This window comes from Pleurodeles waltl, chromosome 1_2, assembly GCF_031143425.1.
Source record: "Pleurodeles waltl isolate 20211129_DDA chromosome 1_2, aPleWal1.hap1.20221129, whole genome shotgun sequence".
Taxonomy (NCBI): Eukaryota; Metazoa; Chordata; class Amphibia; order Caudata; family Salamandridae; genus Pleurodeles; species Pleurodeles waltl.
This window is the reverse complement of record NC_090437.1, coordinates 1,310,046,764-1,310,065,334: the sequence shown is the minus strand read 5'-3', so window position 1 is coordinate 1,310,065,334 and position 18,571 is coordinate 1,310,046,764.

Here is an 18,571-nt window from a genome sequence, read left to right as displayed (position 1 = left end):
GTGCAGTACTCACCGTTGTCTTCGGCGCCGCCGTTGCTGGTGTTCGTAGATGAGCAGGAAGACAAGGGCAGGGAGTATTTGTAATTCCGGCTCCATGGTGTCCTCCTTCCTCATGGAGTGTGTTGAGGTGAGCGTTTTCCCATTGCAAAAGCTGTTTCCGCCGTGTTTTTATCCACGGTGAATCCGCCCCGGAAAAGGAGGCGGATTGGCGGGTTGTGATACTGTGGGCGGTACATTGTCTTCCGCCTGTCTGTTGGCGATGACCGCCGCGCTGCTTGTCTGTACCGCCGTGGCGGGCGGTGTGTTAAAGTGGCTGTCTATGTTGGCAGTTTCCGCCACGGTCATAATTCCCTTTTTTTGTCCGCCGGCCTGCTTGCGGTATTACCGCACCTTTAACACCGTCCGCCAGGGTTGTAATGACCCCCATAGTGCCCGGGTAGTGTTGTTGACTTACCAGAGTCCAGTCCTCCTGGTATTCCCATCAGGCCCTCTGGGTGTAGGATTGACAAGACCTTCTCCTTCCACAATGTGAACTCAGTGGGAGAAGTTGGGGGCCCACCGCCAGTCTTCGTTACGGCGATTTGTTGTCTTGATGCCATGGGCCATACCTTCTCCCATAGGTCGTTCCACCTCTTCCTGATTTCGTCCCTTATGCGTGGATGGTTTCCCACTGCATTCACCCTGTCGACGATCCTCTACCATAACTCAAATTTCCGGACTATGGATGTCTGCTGGACCTGTGCTCCACATAGTTGTGGCTCCACTCTGACAATTTCATCGACCATGACCCTCAACTCCTCTTCTGTGAGTCGTGGGTGTTTTTGTGGTGCCATGGTGGTTGTGTTGTGTGTGGTGGGGTGTGGGATGTGCAGGGATGCTGTGTGTGTTGTTTGTTCGGGTGAGGTTGAGTGCTAGGGTGTGCATGTGGTTTGTGGTGTTTGTGTGCAGGAGCGATGTGTGTTGCTGATGCTGTTGTGTGTGATGCGTGTTCAATGTGATGGTGCCTATGATATCCAGATGCAGTGTCTACCCTCTCTCTCTCAAAATTTCTGGATTCAAAGGATTGTGGGGATGTGTAGAGGTGTGTTATATAGTGCTGTGATCAGGTGTGTATGTGTATCAGGTATGGGGTATTCGTATTGTCCAGTGTGGGGGTGCATTTTTGACCTTGCCGATTTGTACCACCAATGGATTACTGTTGTGCTAATTTGTGAGCCATAATTTGGAGGGCGGGATGGTGTTGGCGTGGCGGTGCTGGTGGTGGAAGCGCATCTCTCCCGCCGTTGGTCAGGCCGACGATTTCAGACTTTTGGCTGTTTTTGGATGGTGTTCTATTGGTGACTCGTAATACGGCGGTCTTCCGACTGCCATCACTGGCAGTCTTTTGGCACCCGCTTAGACGGCGGTCTTCGGGAAACACCGCCAAAGTCATAATGAGCACATGAGTTTTTATCAAAGCATTTTACCACTGATTGATAGACTAATTGCATGGTAACATTTTTAAGTTCACATGTAAATGCTAACACTGTAAATGCTGACACTCTGAGAGAGCAAGCTATCCACTCTCATGTGGAACCTGTTCTCCAGTAAACCATTAGAGGGTGCATATTCTGTTTTGAGTGTTATTGATGAGTATCAGGAAGTCAATAGTATTGTCACCATTACCCCTCTGTATACTTGGTAAATGTTCAAAATCATATTTTCCCTCTAATCCAAAACAATGGATTTCTTTTCATGTTTAAACCCGGTACCATCACTTGCTCCCAAATAGGAATGTATTAAGCCACATACACCAATTGATTGGTGGTTGTCCAGAAACATTCAAGAAAGGAGGTTGATGGTTAAATGCTTGCATGTTAAAAAAAAGTATGAGGAATATCAGCAGACCAATACTACATACAACAAAACTAGTGTATGTGTATATATCAAATATACGAGGCAGTAGTGCATACAGCTGCAATAGATGTGTTGCTGAAATATATTAATTTACAATTGAATTGTTTGTACACCTTAGAAACCATACCCGATATGCACAAATTATATTTTGTGAACCCAGGTAAAGAGTACATTTGTAGAAACACTTGATCTGCAACTATAGTTCAAAGCTTGTTTTCAAACTGAGCTTGATGTCCAGGATTATTCTCCTATATGAAATGTTGTGTAGGTTCTTACTATCCTAATGAGGCTACTGGATTTGGGTGGCAGAGTCACAAGGATTGTGGGGTGCTAAGTACAATTCCACACCATGTGACGCCTGTCGGCCTAAGCCGGGTTTTCCGGCTAACTAGCAGCACCTCATCTCTACCCACAAGCAGGGATGATTGTGGCAGCCGGGCGCATGACAAGAAAGATTCCTCAGGGAAATTGTGGTTGATCAGATCTAACCCCTTTGTCTCAGTTACATTATTCTCACACAGACAAAGATAAACAGAGGCAGAACAGAAAACTACTCAAGAGTTGGCTCTTTCCTTCATAACCACCATATTCAAACAGCTATGGACTGCATATGCCTATGTTGATAAATATTTTTTATATGATTATGTGTATATTCTAGTTATATATAGTTCTTTAGAAAATATGTGTCGCTAATATGTCATAACAATAAACTACACACATTCTCATTAAACCTGTTTAACTAATGTATATTAACTCATGGTTTAAATATGTATATGTATGTACATATGTGTGCGTATTCATGTGTGTGTGTATATATATCTTTATATATATATATATATATATATATATATATTATTCTATGCTTTACATGTTCATAGGTCATTTCATAGCTCCTAGATAAGTTGTTATATTAGATACTTATGAATCCCTGCTCTCATTTTATATCACTCTTTGTCTACCCATCACCATATGTCATGTCACTATCAATCTATCCTCCATTCCCATAATAAACCTAATCCGCCCTTCAGGTTCCCCCCCCCCCCCCAGGAAGATCATCACCCATACCTGAGCAAGGAAGCCTGCAGTCTAGAGAGCCACTGTCCCCATAGAGGCCAGAGGTTCGGTAGTCTAAGCAATCAGCTGTAACGAAGGCAATCAGCATGCAGTCGTGGTCATCTGGCTGGAATCTCCCTCTAACGTGTACGGGACAAAGAAGTGTTTTTGTAATAAAACAGTGGATATTCTAAGAAAGGGCCCCCACGTAAGGATATGTATGTTTCTGTGAATGTTGGATACACAGCGTATTACTTTTGCCAGCAACTCTATCTGACTGGAGCCTTGAGGAAAGCTCAAAGTGAAATTAATAAGAACGAGATGCTTTCCTAGGTGAAGGAACAAATAGATAGAGAAAATTAAAAAAAACTGCAAATGTGGCTATTGCTAGGAAAACTAAGCGATGCTGAATAAATTGTAACTGGGTTAAAGTGCACAACGGCAGGCATATTTTGCGAAAATAACGTGTCAAAAATACGGCTAAATACCTATACAACAGAACTAGTTCTTCAGCAAGCTTTTAAAGACTTATTTTCCTTACAAGAGCCTACAAAGGAAGGGGCCTGGCTCCTGCAACATTGTAGCATGATTGCCCAGGAATGACACCATGAAATACGGGTAAAGTTATACTGGATAATGCAAGATGACCATTACCATCTCCAAACATTGTGCGAGTTTAAGGAATCTTGGGAAATCCAGTACCACAGTTGGACCCATTTGTATAGTGTATTCTCCTCACTTACAAAGGGTTTCTCCAGGATAGACTGACACTTTGCAACCACCACTAGTCTTTTGACCCTTTGTAAAGACTCCGTGTGGACAGGCTTGGAGTAAGCCGGGACTTCGCTTCTGCTTCCTGACAGTCTCTGCTTTAGTTTTCTCCAAGCAGAGTTTAGCTAAATGATGTCTATGATTTTGCACACTTGTAGGAGGAGTTCACACCTGTAGAACTCACTTTGTAGCCGTTGATAAAACAATAATGCTCTTTTCTCTTCAGGCCAATTAGTCATAGCAACTCAATGATTAAATGTTCTAATATAACTCAACAGATCATAGTGGCCCTATGTCATTGTAATAACTCGTTATCCAGAGAAGGAGTATGTGACTACAGCTTGGAATCTTGAAACAGAGTTGTTAAGGTCCAGGGATTTTTCTTTACAGGACCTGAAGACAATCATTCATGACTTGCTTCTTTCTCTTCATATTTTTTTTTTCATGACCCCTATTTTTAGTTTGACTGCCAGTAAGGGTTTAATCACAGATATTATTATACTAACCTCGTCTTGTAATTGTGTTACTATATCTAATATCTGAGACAGAGTATTTTCTGAATCAATCGCTCATGTTGGGAAGTAACCTTGTCTAGGCAATCTTTTAGAATCCACCAACTTGAATTCGGGATACAGTGGAAGTGCTGAATGTTTCTTCACGGTTCCAAATCCACAGGCACCCGTACACAAGAGGAATATGTTGGTTAGTGGTAGGCCTGGAGAGAGGAAAATGGGATAAGAGTGTCAACACAGATAGTTGATATCACCACTTTAACACGTCACTCTGCCGGGCACTGACTTCTATCAGGTTATAGTTGATATCTAATAACAAGAGTAAGATCTTCAGAATCTCATCAGTGTGTCCAGTGTCTTAACATTTGCTATTATAAATTATATGTCTTCAGAATATCTGTCTTTGTCTCCCCGTTTTCTACTGGAACTCTGCAGTTCCTGAAAACTGAAAAATAAATAATATTTATGAAATCAAGTTCACTACGGTATGTAATAAAATAAATACCTTCTGTTTTGTGAGGACGTGGTTTCTGATTCGAATATATATTCAAGGCTGCTTTCCCAAACCGTAAAGTAATAAATGTTTATCAGAATCATAAAGTTCAGACTGATACAAAATAATGACTTCCCTATTTTTTATCACTACCGTCATACAATATATGCATCATGATGAAGTATCAAAGTATTTTAAAGAGATGGGGGATCCTTCCCATCATCTGTTAGATAACCAAAGAGAGGTAAACGAAAACACATGTTACTCCTTATGTGATGTCTCAGAAGCAGTACTTAAACAAAGAGTTTGCTTCCACAATACTTCTTAGATTTCAGGCTAAGAAGTGCAAAAAAAGAGAAAAAAAACAAGACAACAGACCTATTCCATTTATGCACCCCGAACAATACATCCATCAGCCTGCCTACTGAGCATGTAATAGTAAGTGATGGTCGTACATTATGACAAGTGCCTGGCATTTGGAAAGAACACTTAAATGTGTAAAGTTTGGGCTGATATGTGATCGTTTCAAAGATGCTTACACATTAGTTAAGTTATTCTACTGTGTTGCTGCATAGTTTGGACCAGGAAATGGGTTCCTATTCCCTGTCTTCCCAGTCCTAATAAACAAGAAGCACACTGGGCATGACCCAGCACTTAATGATATATATACAGAAAGTATGTCACATTTGAATGCAGGACTCTGACCATGAGGTCCCACCTTCATATAAAACAGGAAGCGCTAACCTGCTTGGAAATAAAGTCTGCTGATGACATTACAGAGCTTGTGACCAACAGAGTCCAGATAGTAAATCACCAAAGGCCCAAGTGGGGAGGCTGACAAAAGGCGAGCTCATTGGTCTCTACGAGCAAATACACGCATGAGCCTCGCTAAGGCATCAACTGTCAGGAATAAAGCGGAAAAAGAAAGACCTCTTCGGAAAATGAAAAATGGGAGAAAAATACAGCTCTAGATGGTGGAGTTTGGGGGCCTTCATTTGCTCAGACAACTCATAGGAGGGGAAGCAAATCTCTGCTTAAATAAGTATGGTTATCAACCTACCTCCAATCCGTATGAATTATTTAGTAAACACAATAAAAAATAAGTGACCCTCTCATACCAGGAAATAGGTTGCAAACACTGGGGAACCTAACTATGAATACCCAGCGAAGAATGTAGATTAAAGTGAAAATAGCTTAATTTTTGACTTATAAAATCTGTTGTATCCTATCTAAATGGAAAGGGATTGCTTGTTTAGTTTGCTGGTCGAGACCTCATGCAAAGTCCACCATTCCTCTTTCCATCTTCTTCAAACCCCCCTGTGTTTTGGGAATGTCCACCCATAAGGTTCTACTGTAACAATGTGGGTCAGAGTGTCACAGGTATTTTGCAGGAGATTAAGGTAAGCCTGACACTGGTCATTTTTGGATACTTGAATGACCTGCATGCAATGAACGTAGACAAAGGAAAGATTATTTTTACCTTGTACTTTTTACCAGAAGGGAGATTTGTAATAAATGGCTGTTAACTCTACCACCAGCTACAAAAGATTAGTTTAGCACTGTAAAGAATGTTATGGAGATTGACATTGCGGATAGATCAAATAAGAGAATTAGAATGTGGCAACTTGTGATTAATTGGTTCGATGTGGTTGCTAAAATATGCCAGACCCACAAATTGTTGCTAATTAAATCTCAGAGGGCAGTGGAAAGCATAAGATTCGTCCGATGATTACACCTACTTCAGTCTTTGGCACTTGACCTTGGTTGAGTAAATCCTATTCATCATTACCAGCCACAATAGGATAGTGAACATCCAGCTCCCTCGGTTGTGGTAACAAAGTGTTGACTCCTCAGGGAATATGGTGTCAAAGTTTGTGGTGAATGAGGACACAAGAAAACAAAAACCCTCTGCATGTCATTTCTCTTTCTCCTTACATCTTATTTCTTCTTCCTCTTTTTTTTTTACTGTCCCTCTGCTATATTTGCTGCTTTCAGTTGTGCGTTACCCCTTTTCCTCTTTGCACTTACCTCTTCCCCAAGGTCTAATCCTTTTTCTTCATGTTTTACTCCTCCTTCCAGTCCAGGTCGTAATATAATTAGGAAAGACACTACTACTTATGCCTACTGCCCCTCCTGGGGTATGGGCTGTAGGAGGCTGGCCTGGCTTGTAGTGGGTACCAGAGGTACTTACACCTTGTGCCAGGTCCAGTGATCCATTATTAGTGTAGAAGAGGTGTTTCTAGCAGCTTAGGCTGATAGAAGGTAGCTATGGCAAAGCAGCTTAGGCTCTACTAGGAGACATGTAAAGCTCCTACTGTACCACTGGTGTCATATGCACAATATCATAAGAAAACACAATACACAGAATTACTCAAAATAAAGGTACTTTATTTTTATGACAATATGCCAAAAGTATCTCAGACAGTACCCTCAGTATGAGGATAAGTTATATACACAAGATATATGTACACAAACCAAAATTATGCAGGTAATAGCAAGAAAAGTAATGCAAGCAGTGTAAAGTTACAATAGATTGCAATAGGAGCACATAGGTATAGGGGCAACACAAACCATATACTCCAAAAGTGGAATGCGAACCACGAATGGACCCCAAACCTATGTGAGCTTGTAGAGGGTCGCTGGGACTGTAAGGAAACAGTGAGGGTTAGAAAAATAGCCCACCCCAAGACCCTGAAAGGTAGGTGTAAAGTGCACCTACTACCCCCAGAGAGCACAGAAGTCGTGATAAGGTTTTTTTTGCAGGAAGAACAAACACAAGCAATGCAACAACAGTGGATTTCCAGACCTGAGTACCTGTAAGACAAGGGGACCAAGTCCAATAGTCGCGACAGTGTCGAGAGTGGGCAGGAGCCCAGGAAATGCCAGCTGAGGGTGCAAGGAAGCTGCCACTGGATGGAAGAAGCTTGGAGTTCTGCAAGAAAGAAGAGAGCTAGGGGCTTCTCCTTTGGAAGACGGATGTCCCACGTCGTGATGAAGCTTGCAGAGGTGTTCCCACGCAGAAAGACCGTAAACAAGCCTTGCTAGCTGCAAGGGTCGCGGTAGAGGTTTTTGGGTGCTGCTGTGGCCCAGAAGGGACCAGGATGTCGCCACTTGGAGGAGGAGACAGAGGGGGCAACCAGCAACTCAGGGAGCCCTCACAGAAGCAGGCAGCACCCGCAGAAGTACCAGAGCAGGCACTTTGAAGAGGTGTGAACCGGAGTCCACCCGAAGTCACAAAAGTGAGTCCCACGACGCCGGAGGACAACTCAGAAGGTTGTGCACTGCAGGAAGGAGTGTCGGGGACCCAGGCTTGGCTGTGCATGAAGGAAATCCTGGAAGAGTGCACAGGAGCCTAGGCAGCTGCAAATCACGTGGTGCCCAGCAATGCAGTCTAGCGTGGGGAGGCAAGGACTTACCTCCACCAAACTTGGACTGAAGAGTCACTGGACTGTGGGAGTCACTTGGACAGAGTTGCTGAGTTCCAGGGACCACGCTCGTCGTGCTGAGAGGGGACCCAGAGGACCGGTGATGCAGTCTTTTGGTGCCTGCGGTTGCAGGGGGAAGATTCCGTCGACCCACGGGAGATTTCTTCAGAGCTCCTGGTGCAGGGAGGAGGCAGGCTACCTCCAGAGCATGCACCACCTGGAAACAGTTGAGAAAGTCGGCAGGATGAAGCGATACAAGGTTGCTAGTAGTCGTCTTGCTACTTTGTTGCGGTTTTGCAGGCGTCCTGAGCAGTCAGCGGTCGATCCTTTGGCAGAAGGTGAAGAGGGAGATGCAGAGGAACTCTGGTGAGCTCTTGCATTCGTTATCTGGTGAGATCCCCAAAGCAGAGACCCTAAATAGCCAGAAAAGGAGGTTTGGCTACCTAGGAAGGAGGATTGGCTATCAAGAGAGGTAAGAGCCTATCAGAAGGGGCCTCTGACGTCACCTGCTGGCACTGGCCACTCAGAGCAGTCCAGTGTGCCACAAACACCTCTGTTTCCAAGATGGCAGAGGTCTGGGACACACTGGAGGAGCTCTGGGCACCTCCCCTGGGAGGTGCAGGTCAGGGTAGTGGTCATTCCCCTTTCCTTTGTCCAGTTTCGCGCCAGGGCAGGGCTGGGGGTTCCCTGAACCGGTGTAGACTGGCTTATGCAGAGATGGGCACCATCTGTGCCCATCAAAGCATTTCCAGAGGCTGGGGGAGGCTACTCCTCCCCAGCCCTCACACCTATTTCCAAAGGGAGAGGGTGTTACACCCTCTCTCAGACGAAGTCCTTTGTTCTGCCTTCCTGGGCCAGGGCTGCCTGGACCCCAGGAGGGCAGATACCTGTCTGAGGGGTTGGCAGCAGCAGCAGCTGCATTGGAGACCCCGGAAAGGCAGTTTGGCAGTACCCGGCTTCTGTACTAGAGACCCGGGGATCATGGAATTGTCCCCCCAATGCCAGAATGGCATTGGTGTGACAATTCCATGATCTTAGACATGTTACATGGCCATGTTCGGAGTTACCATTGTGACGCTGTACATAGGTAGTGACCTATGTACAGTGCACACGTGTAATGGTGTCCCCGCACTCACAAAGTCCGGGGAATTTGCCCTGAACAATGTGGGGGCACCTTGGCTAGTGCCAGGGTGCCCACACACTAAGTAACTTTGCACCCAACCTTCACCAGGTGAAGGTTAGACATATAGGTGACTTATAAGTTACTTAAGTGCAGTGGTAAATGGCTGTGAAATAACATGGATGTTATTTCACGCAGGCTGCACTGGCAGGCCTGTGTAAGAATTGTCAGAGCTCCCTATGGGTGGCAAAAGAAATGCTGCAGCCCATAGGGATCTCCTGGAACCCCAATACCCTGGGTACCTCAGTACCATATACTAGGGAATTATATGGGTGTACCAGTATGCCAATGTGAATAGGTACATTTAGTCACTAGCCTGTTAGTGACAAATATGGAAAGCAGAGAGAGCATAACCACTGAGGTCCTGGTTAGCAGAGTCTCAGTGAGACAGTTAGGCATCACACAGGGAACACATACAGGGCACATACTTATGAGCACTGGGGCCCTGCCTGGCAGGGTCCCAGTGACACATAGACCAAAACAACATGTATACAGTGAAATATGGGGGTAACATGCCAGGCAAGATGGTACTTTCCTACACAACCCCCCCCCCCAAACGAAGGACAATAAGACTAGCCATGACCTAATGAGTCTTCATTGTCTAAGTGGAAATATCTGGAGGGTCCATCTGCATTGGAGTGGGTACTCCCAGGTCTATGTTCCACTGTATAGTCCATTCCCTGTAGAGATATGGACCACCTCAACAATTTAGGGTTTTCACCTTTCATTTGTTTTAGCCAAAGTAGAGGTTTGTGGTCTGTCTGAACAATAAAGTGAGTGCCAAACAGGTATGGCCTCAATTGTTTCAGTGTCCAGACCACAGCAAAGGCCTCCCTCTCTATGGCAGACCAATGCTTTTCTCTAGGGGTCTACCTTCTGCTGATAAAAGCAACTGGTTGATCCTGGCCCTCAGAATTCAGTTGTGATAAGACTGCCCCTACCCCTAATTCAGATGCATCAGTTTGAACAATGAATTTCTTGGAGTAACATGGGCTTTTTAGGACAGGTGCAGAGCACATGGCCTGTTTTAGCTCCTCAGAAGCTTTCTGACAGCTAGCTGTCCACAATACCTTTTTAGGCATCTTTTTTTACTGGTGAGATCATTAAGTGGGGCTACTATGGAGCCATAGTTTTTAATTAATCTCCTGTAATACCAAGTGAGGCCTAGGAAGGCTCTCACCTGGGTCTGAGTTGTAGGGGGAACCCAATCCATGATTGTCTGGATTTTCCCCTGAAGTGGTGCAATCTGTTCTCCACCTACCAGGTGTCCCAGATAAACCACTTTTCCCTGCCCTATCTGGCACTTTGAAGCCTTGATAGTGAGGCCTGCCTTTTGCAGGGCCTCCAAAACATTCCAAAGGTGGACCAGGTGCTCATCCCAGGTGGAGCTAAAGACAGCTATATCATCAAGATATGCTGCACTAAAAGCCTCCAACCCTTGCGGGACTGTGTTCACCAACCTCTGAAAAGTGGCAGGTGCATTTTTCAAACCAAAGGGCATCACTGTAAATTGGTAGTGCCCTCCTATAGTTGAAAATGCAGTTTTAGGTTTAGCATCCTCAGCCAATTTGATCTGCCAATACCCTGCATTCAAATCGAAGTTGCTTAGATACTTGGCAGATGCCAGTGTATCTATGAGCTCATCTGCCCTGGGTATAGGGTGAGCATCAGTTTTTGTTACCTGATTGAGACCTCTGTAGTCTACACAAAACCTCATCTCTCTTTTTCCATCTTTTGAGTGAGGCTTTGGTACAAGCACCACAGGACTCGCACATGGGCTTTCAGAAGGTTCAACCACTCCTAGATCAAGCATTTTCTGAACCTCTTGTTTTATGCAGTCCCTGACATGGTCAGACTGCCTATAGATTTTTTTTTTGACAGGCAAGCTGTCTCTAGTATCAATTGTGTGTTCACACCAAGATGTGGTGCCTGGCACAGTTGAAAAGAGTTCAGAAAATTGTCCGAGGAGATTTATGTAGTTGTCTTTCTGTTCTGCAGTAAGACAGTCTGCCAAAACAACTCCCTCCACTAAAGCATCCTCTTCAGTGGAGGAGAAGAGATCAGGGAGAGGGTCACTCTCTTCTTCGGTCCTTCATCTATTGCTATGAGCAGGGTGAGATCAGCCCTGTCATAGTAGGGTTTTAGACGGTTGACATGAATCACCCTAAGGGGACTCCTGGCAGTGCCCAGGTCAACCAAGTAGGTGACCTTGCCCTTTTTTTCAACAATTAGATGGGGTCCACTCCATTTGTCCTGGAGTGCTCTTGGGGCCACAGGCTCCAATACCCACACCTTCTGTCCTGGTTGGTACTGGAGCAGAACAGCCTTCTGGTCATGCCATTGCTTCTGGAGCTCTTGGCTGGCCTGAAGGTTTTTACTGGCCTTTTTCATGTACTCAGCCATTCTGGATCTTAGGCCAAGTACATAGTCCACTATGTCCTGTTTGGGAGCTTTTAAAGGTTGTTCCCAACCCTCCTTCACAAGTGTTAGTGGACCTCTTACAGGGTGTCCAAAGAGGAGTTCAAAGGGGCTGAAGCTCACTCCTTTCTGGGGTACCTCCCTGTAAGGAAAAAGGAGGCAAGGTAACAGGACATCCCATCTCCTCCTGAGTTTTTCAGGGAGTCCCATTATCACACCTTTGAGTTTTATTAAACCTCTCTACCAGTCCATTAGTCTGTGGATGATAAGGAGTGGTGAATTTGTAGGTTACACCACATTCCTTCCACATAGCTTTCAAGTATGCAGACATAAAGTTGCTACCCCTGTCTGATACAACCTCTTTTGAGAAACCCACCCTGGAAAAGATTCCCAGGAGGGCTTTTGCCACTGCAGGTGCTGTAGTGGTCCTTAGAGGAATTGCTTCAGGATATCTTGTGGCATGGTCCACAACCACCAAGATAAACCTATTGCCTGAAGCAGTAGGAGGGTCAAGAGGGCCAACTATGTCAACCCCTACCCTTTCAAAGGGGACACCAACCACAGGTAGTGGAATAAGGGGAGCCTTTGGTGTGCCACCAGTCTTGCAACTGGCTTGGCAGGTCACACAAGACTTGCAGAAATCTTTTGTGTCCTCTGACATCCTAGGCCAGTGAAACAGGGGGACAAGCCTTTCCCATGTTGTTATCTGGCCCAAATGCCCAGCCAAAGGAATGTCATGTGCCAGAGTTAGGAGGAACTCTCTGTACTGCAGGGGAATGACCAATCTCCTGGCTGCTCCCGGTTTTGGGTCCCTTGCCTCTGTGTACAAGAGGTTGTCCTCCCATTAAACTCTATGTGAGTCACTGACATCCCCATTTTGCTGCTTGGCAGCTTGCTGTCTGAGACCCTCTAATGTGGGACAGGATTGCTGTGCCACACTCAGCTCTTCCCTGGCAGGCCCCCCTCCACCCAAAATCTCAGCAGTGTCTACTGCCAGCTCATCTGGTGAAGGTTCTGCGCAGGGAGGAAATTCTTCTTCCTCAGAAGGAGAATCATCTGTAGAGGGAGGGATAGTGGGTAGGGTTTTACCCTTGCTACCCCTAGCTTTAGGGAGCACTTGGCCCATTGTTCCAGGATCCAAGTTACCCTGTCCTTTTTGCTTTTTGGCCTGAGCCCTTGTCAAAGCAAAAATATGCCCAGGAATGCCCAGCATTGCTGCATGAGCCTCCAACTCCACTTCTCCCCAAGCTGATGTCTCTAAATCGTTCCCTAGTAGACAGTCTACAGGTAAATCTGAGGCAACCACAACTTTATTTGGACAAGTAACCCCCCCAGTTGAGATTCACAACAGCCATGGGGTGGCTAAGAGTGTTGTTATGAGCGTCTGTCACTTGGTACTGCTGACCAAGTAGGTGTTGTTCAGGGTGCACCAGTTTCTCTATTACCATGGTAACACTGACATCTGTGTCCCTGTAGGCCTGAACCTCAACACCATTTATTAGGGGAAGTTGTTTGTACTTATCCATATTAAGGGGACAAGCAACCAAGGTGGCCAAATCAATGGCACCTCAGAGACTAACACAGCCTCTGTGGTCTCCCTAACAAGACCAACCCCAACTAAATTACCAAAAGTGAGCCCAGCTACTCCCTTGGATTGGCTATTAGTAGGTTTGCTCCCACCACCACTGCTATTACTAGGGGCACTAGAATTTGCAGTAGGGGTTGTGGTAGTGGGAGGTTTGGTGTTTTTCTTTGGACAACTGGCATCAGTTGTCCAATGGCCTTTGACTTTACACAAATAACACCAAGGCTTTTTAAGACCACCAGTTTGTTTTTCCGTCTGCTGGCCCTAATATGAGTTTCCAGCTGGGCCAGTGGGTGGAAACAGTGTTTCTGCCCACCGGCCCAGTGGGAAACTACCCACAACATTGCCTCCGACTCGTAAGCGTGCCGGTGTCAATGTTGTGGTGCTTCAGGTGGTCTGTAATTCAGGCAGCGAAAAGCGTGACGGGGCTGCCCATGGGGGCCCCCTGCCCATGCCAAGTGCATGGGCAGTTCAGGGGCCCTCATGGGGCCCCAGCACCCCATCTCCACCAGCCTTTGCATTAAGACCGCTGGCATCGCCAGGCATTCAGCTGATGAAAAAGTGGCGGTGCCGGCAGACAGGCCTTTTGCCACGGTCATAATGTGGCTGTTGGACTGCTGCATTGGTGGCGGTCTGCCCTCCACCGTGAGTCTGGCAGTCCTAGGAACACCAGACTCGTAATTAGGGCCTTTGTGTGGAGTAGAGTTCTACAGGGGTTTACTGAAAGTTATTTAATTTTCCTTAAAAAAGATTTGGAGAATCTACAGTTGTCCTTGTTCAATACATTGATGACCGTCTGTTTTTTTTTACGATAATGATTTTCATTTGGAAGTCATTAGCAGATCAGAAAACCAGATAACTGGAATCACAGCATTGTTTAGAATGGTCCAAACTAATAAAACAGTACATACTACAGCAAGAGACATCAGCTTGGATTCAGTTATGTTAATATAGTTTAACCATCTACCCCATATTTTTATGTGTTTTTGGCGACAGCCCCTGGACTTATAAATGTAATACTTCGCTCTTGCACACCAGTTCATCCCATGTACTCATTCTCTCATGGGAAGGGGGGTGTCCTGGCTGAGCGCCAGCCCAGTGTCGGGATATTTTTCTTTTGGCTAGTGGTAATCCAATTGCCACCAAGATTCTGGTGGACTGCAGGCCCTCCCATTAATCTGTCAGCCCCAAGAGTGCTATTTTGGGTCAGCTGTAATCGTTCTGCTTATCACCGTCGAGAGAGTTGTGTGTATTTGGGGCTAATAGCTCTGTATAATGGGACAGGCCCACACTGCATGGTAGAAGGTCCAAAAAAAGTTTTATATCTGATGCAATTGCGGTCTAGACCATGCTTCATTTTGTTGTGCTTCGATGAGCTATAGTAGACCTTGTGTAAATTCCAGCTGAATGATCGGCAATATTCGTGATACTCTCTTGGCTTCTGTTTAGATCATCTCATTCAATGGACCAATATCTTGCACCCACCTGTCCCGCACTGCTGTTATGGGATCAGGAGTGTTGGTTACTAATGAGCTATATAGTCTTGATATGCCCTTGTTCTCGATAACTGATAGGGTGACCTGTGCTTCTAAGGAGTAAGTTGTGAGTCTGCAATTTAAGTAGAGCGCTTTTATATGCTTCATGTGTGTGTTCAATTACACATAGCAGAAGAATTGCTTGTGGTGCATGCTGTAGGTCTCTATCAGGTATGTCAAGGGGCAAATATGACCTTTTCAGATATCTTTCAGCTGGGACATGCTGATTTGGTCCCAAGATTTAAACTCTTTCAGTTTGATGGTGTGATCCAACCAAAAGCCCTCCCCTAGTGGTGTTTGTACTATTGGAATTTTATCCCTTCGAGTCTAAGGGAGGGCTTGATGCCAACATGCCAGAGTTGCGGTAGTCGTCCGGGGGAAGGTTAAAATGCGTATGCGATCCACATAGCATGTGCAACTTTCCATATTGTTCTATGCATTCTAGTTCTACTGTTGGGTTCTTGCAGTCTAAGAAGAGCCAATCATTTATGAGAGGAATGCAGCTTGCCCAGTAGTATAACCAAATGTCTTCTACACCCACACATCACTCATTTGGTGGTAGGACACATTTCTGGTATGAAATACGTGGTTGTTTACCTACCCATAAAAAGCGTTGCAGTAGTGTACGTATTGTCTGAAACAAGGAATGTGGTAGCGTATGAGGGAAATTCTTGAGCTTGTCATTTTAAATAACGCCCCTCTATTTGCTACAGTATTTGGTAGAGAATTCCATGTTTCAATGTCTTGTTTTATTTTGGTAAGTTAGACGGTGATATTCAGGTTGAAGGCTTGCTGCTTATTTAGGGTTATCTGCATGCCCAGATATCTAAAGTATTCAGAAGCCCAATTCAGATGTGTGGAGTGTTGGATGACAAAGTGGTCTCTGTACACCAAACGTAGGTAGTCTTCGGCCAGTTCACAAAGAGGCCCCTCCATAGATTCGTAATGTATCCATCAGTCTGGGGAGTGAGCACAGAGGGTCGCTTATGTGTAACAAAAAAAGAATCAGCGTATAGGGAAACTGTATCTTCCCTTGTATAGGGCCACAAAAAGCCGCTTAGCTGCGCACCTCATCTGATCCCCTCTGCCAAGGGCACATTGGTGAGTGAGAACAGGAGCAAGGAGAGGGGGTGTTCTTGTCTGGTACCCTGCTGAATTGGAAGGGGTGCAGGTATTGCTCCATCCAAGGCTCTTTGTATAGTAGTGTTCTCCAAAAGGCAGAAACAAAAGCTTTTTCTAAATCAATGGAGACTTTTGTGAAGTGTCCATGAGCTGACTCCACGCTGGTGTGACTTCCGTACATTATACATGTTATCATCATTTAAATGTGCAAATTCAGTGCGTGAGCTGGCCATCTGTTGATGCCACGCTTGTGCATTGGTCCACAACACGTTGAAGTGTTATATGTATTTTAAAGATAACATGGATTATGCATCAGAATGGGGTATAATAAACGGTTCCCATGCCTACACTGCTTTCCTGTGATTTATTCTACTTTCGCAACTTCATCAACCCATCACAGTTCTTACACTGGCGACGAGCGGGTTATTTCATGGATTTCTGAGAACCCAGAGAAATTTCATTATGGCGAAGGAGATTGGTTACATGCCTGTGAAAGTAAACCGTTCATTGGATACGCGGTTTGTTTTATCATAATTAGTGTAGATTGGCAGTCTGCAATTCAACAAACCATTCATTGGATATACAGTTTGACACGTTCTCGTTCCTCATTGTCTGCAGTTACAGCCTATTGGGTGAGCATTGTGAACTACAGAAAGTGTTGCTGGGTGGTGTTGCTGCCTATTGGACGAAGTACAGAAAACGACTATGTGTATTGGACTTGGAGGGCATTTCAGTGGTGCACTCAAGAAGTCCAGTGCAATGGAGCTGGAGTTCGTAGGGGCACCTCTGCTCATGCAGGGATGCCCTCAAACATAGGTACCTGTACCCTGCCCTCCGGGCTAGGAGGGCCTCCCGCAGGGGTGACTTACAGTGGCCTGGTGCAGTGACCTGTAGTGAAACAGTGCATGCACCCTTTCACGCAGGCTGCAATGGCCTGCAGACATATTTTACATGGGCTCCCGTGGCTGGCACAATACATGCTGCAGCCCATGGGGTACCCCTGGTGCCCCAATGCCCTGGGTACTTAAGTACCATATACTAGGGACTTATATGGGTGTACCAGTATGCCAATTGTGGGGTGTGCAAAGTCCTAAGCAACCAAATTTAGAGGGAGAGAGCACAATCACTTGGGTCCTGGTTAGCAGGATCCCAGTGAAAACAGACAAAACATACTGACAGCAGGCAAAAAGTAACCATGCCAAAAAGAAGGTACTTTCCGACATAACCCCCCTTCCAAACAAAGGACAATAAGGCTAACCTTGCCCAGTTGAGTCTTCATTGTCTAAGTGGAAATATCTGGCAAGTCCATCTCTATTGGATTGGTTACTCCTAGGACTATGTTCCACTGTATAGTCCATGCCCTATAGAGATATGGACCACCTAAAAAAATTGGGATTTTCACCTTTCGTTTGCTTTAGTCATGGGGGAGCTTGTGGTCTGTGTGAACAATCTGTGAGTACCAAACAAGTATGGCCTCAGCTTCTTCAAGCCCAAACCACAGCAAAGGCCTCCCTCTTTATGGCTGACCAATGCTTTTCCTTGGGGGGAAACCTTCTGCTTATGAAAGCTGCATGTTGGTCCTGGCCTTCTTCATTCAGTTGGGACAGTTCTGCCTATATCCCTACCTCAGAAGCATCTGTCTGCACAATAAATTGCTTGGAGTAATCAGGGCTTCTTAGTATAGGAGCATAGCACATGACCTGTTTGAGGTCATCAAAAGCTTTATACTCTGACTTGGGACTGAGTGGGAGGGGCAGCCCAATCCAGAATTGTCTGGATTTTGCCCGGTAGTGGTTGGATCTGGCCTCCACCTACCAGGTGGCCCAGGTAAACAACTTTTCTCTGCCCTATATGGCACTTTGAGGCCTTGATAGTGAGGCCTGTCCTTTGCAGAGCCTCTAATACACTCCCAAGGTGGATCAGGTAATCCTCACAGGTGGAGCAAAAGATAGCTATATCCTCAAGATAAGCTGCACTGAAGCTTTCCAGGCTTTGGGGGACTTTATTCTTCAGCCTTTGGAATGTTGCAGGGGCATTCTTCAGTCCAAAGGGAATCACTGTGAAGTGATAGTGCCCACCTGGAGTGGAGCATGCAGTTTTTGATTTGGCATCCTTTGACAGCCTGATCTGCTGCCAATAGCCAGCGGTCAGGTCAAAGGTGCTCAGATTCTTGGTAGAAGCCAGTGTATCTATAAGCTCATCTGCCCTAGGGATAGGACAAACAGCTTTTTTACTGACAGTATTGAGGCCTCTGTAGTCTACACAAATCCTCATCTCTCTTTTACCATTTTGAGAGTGGGGTTTTGGGACAAGTACTACAGGACTAGCCCAGGGGTAGTCTGTAGGCTCAGTAACTCCTAGATCTAACATCTTTTGCTCCTCAGTTTTGATGCACTCTCTGACATGATATATTACTTTTGACAGGCAGGCTGTCACCTGTGTCAATGGTGTGTTCATACCATGTAGTTTGACCAGGAGTCAGAGAGAACAGTTCAGAGCACTGTCTTAGCAGATTTTTGAAATCATATTTTTGTGACTCGAAGAGGCAGTCTGCAAGTACAACTCCATCTATTGAGCCATC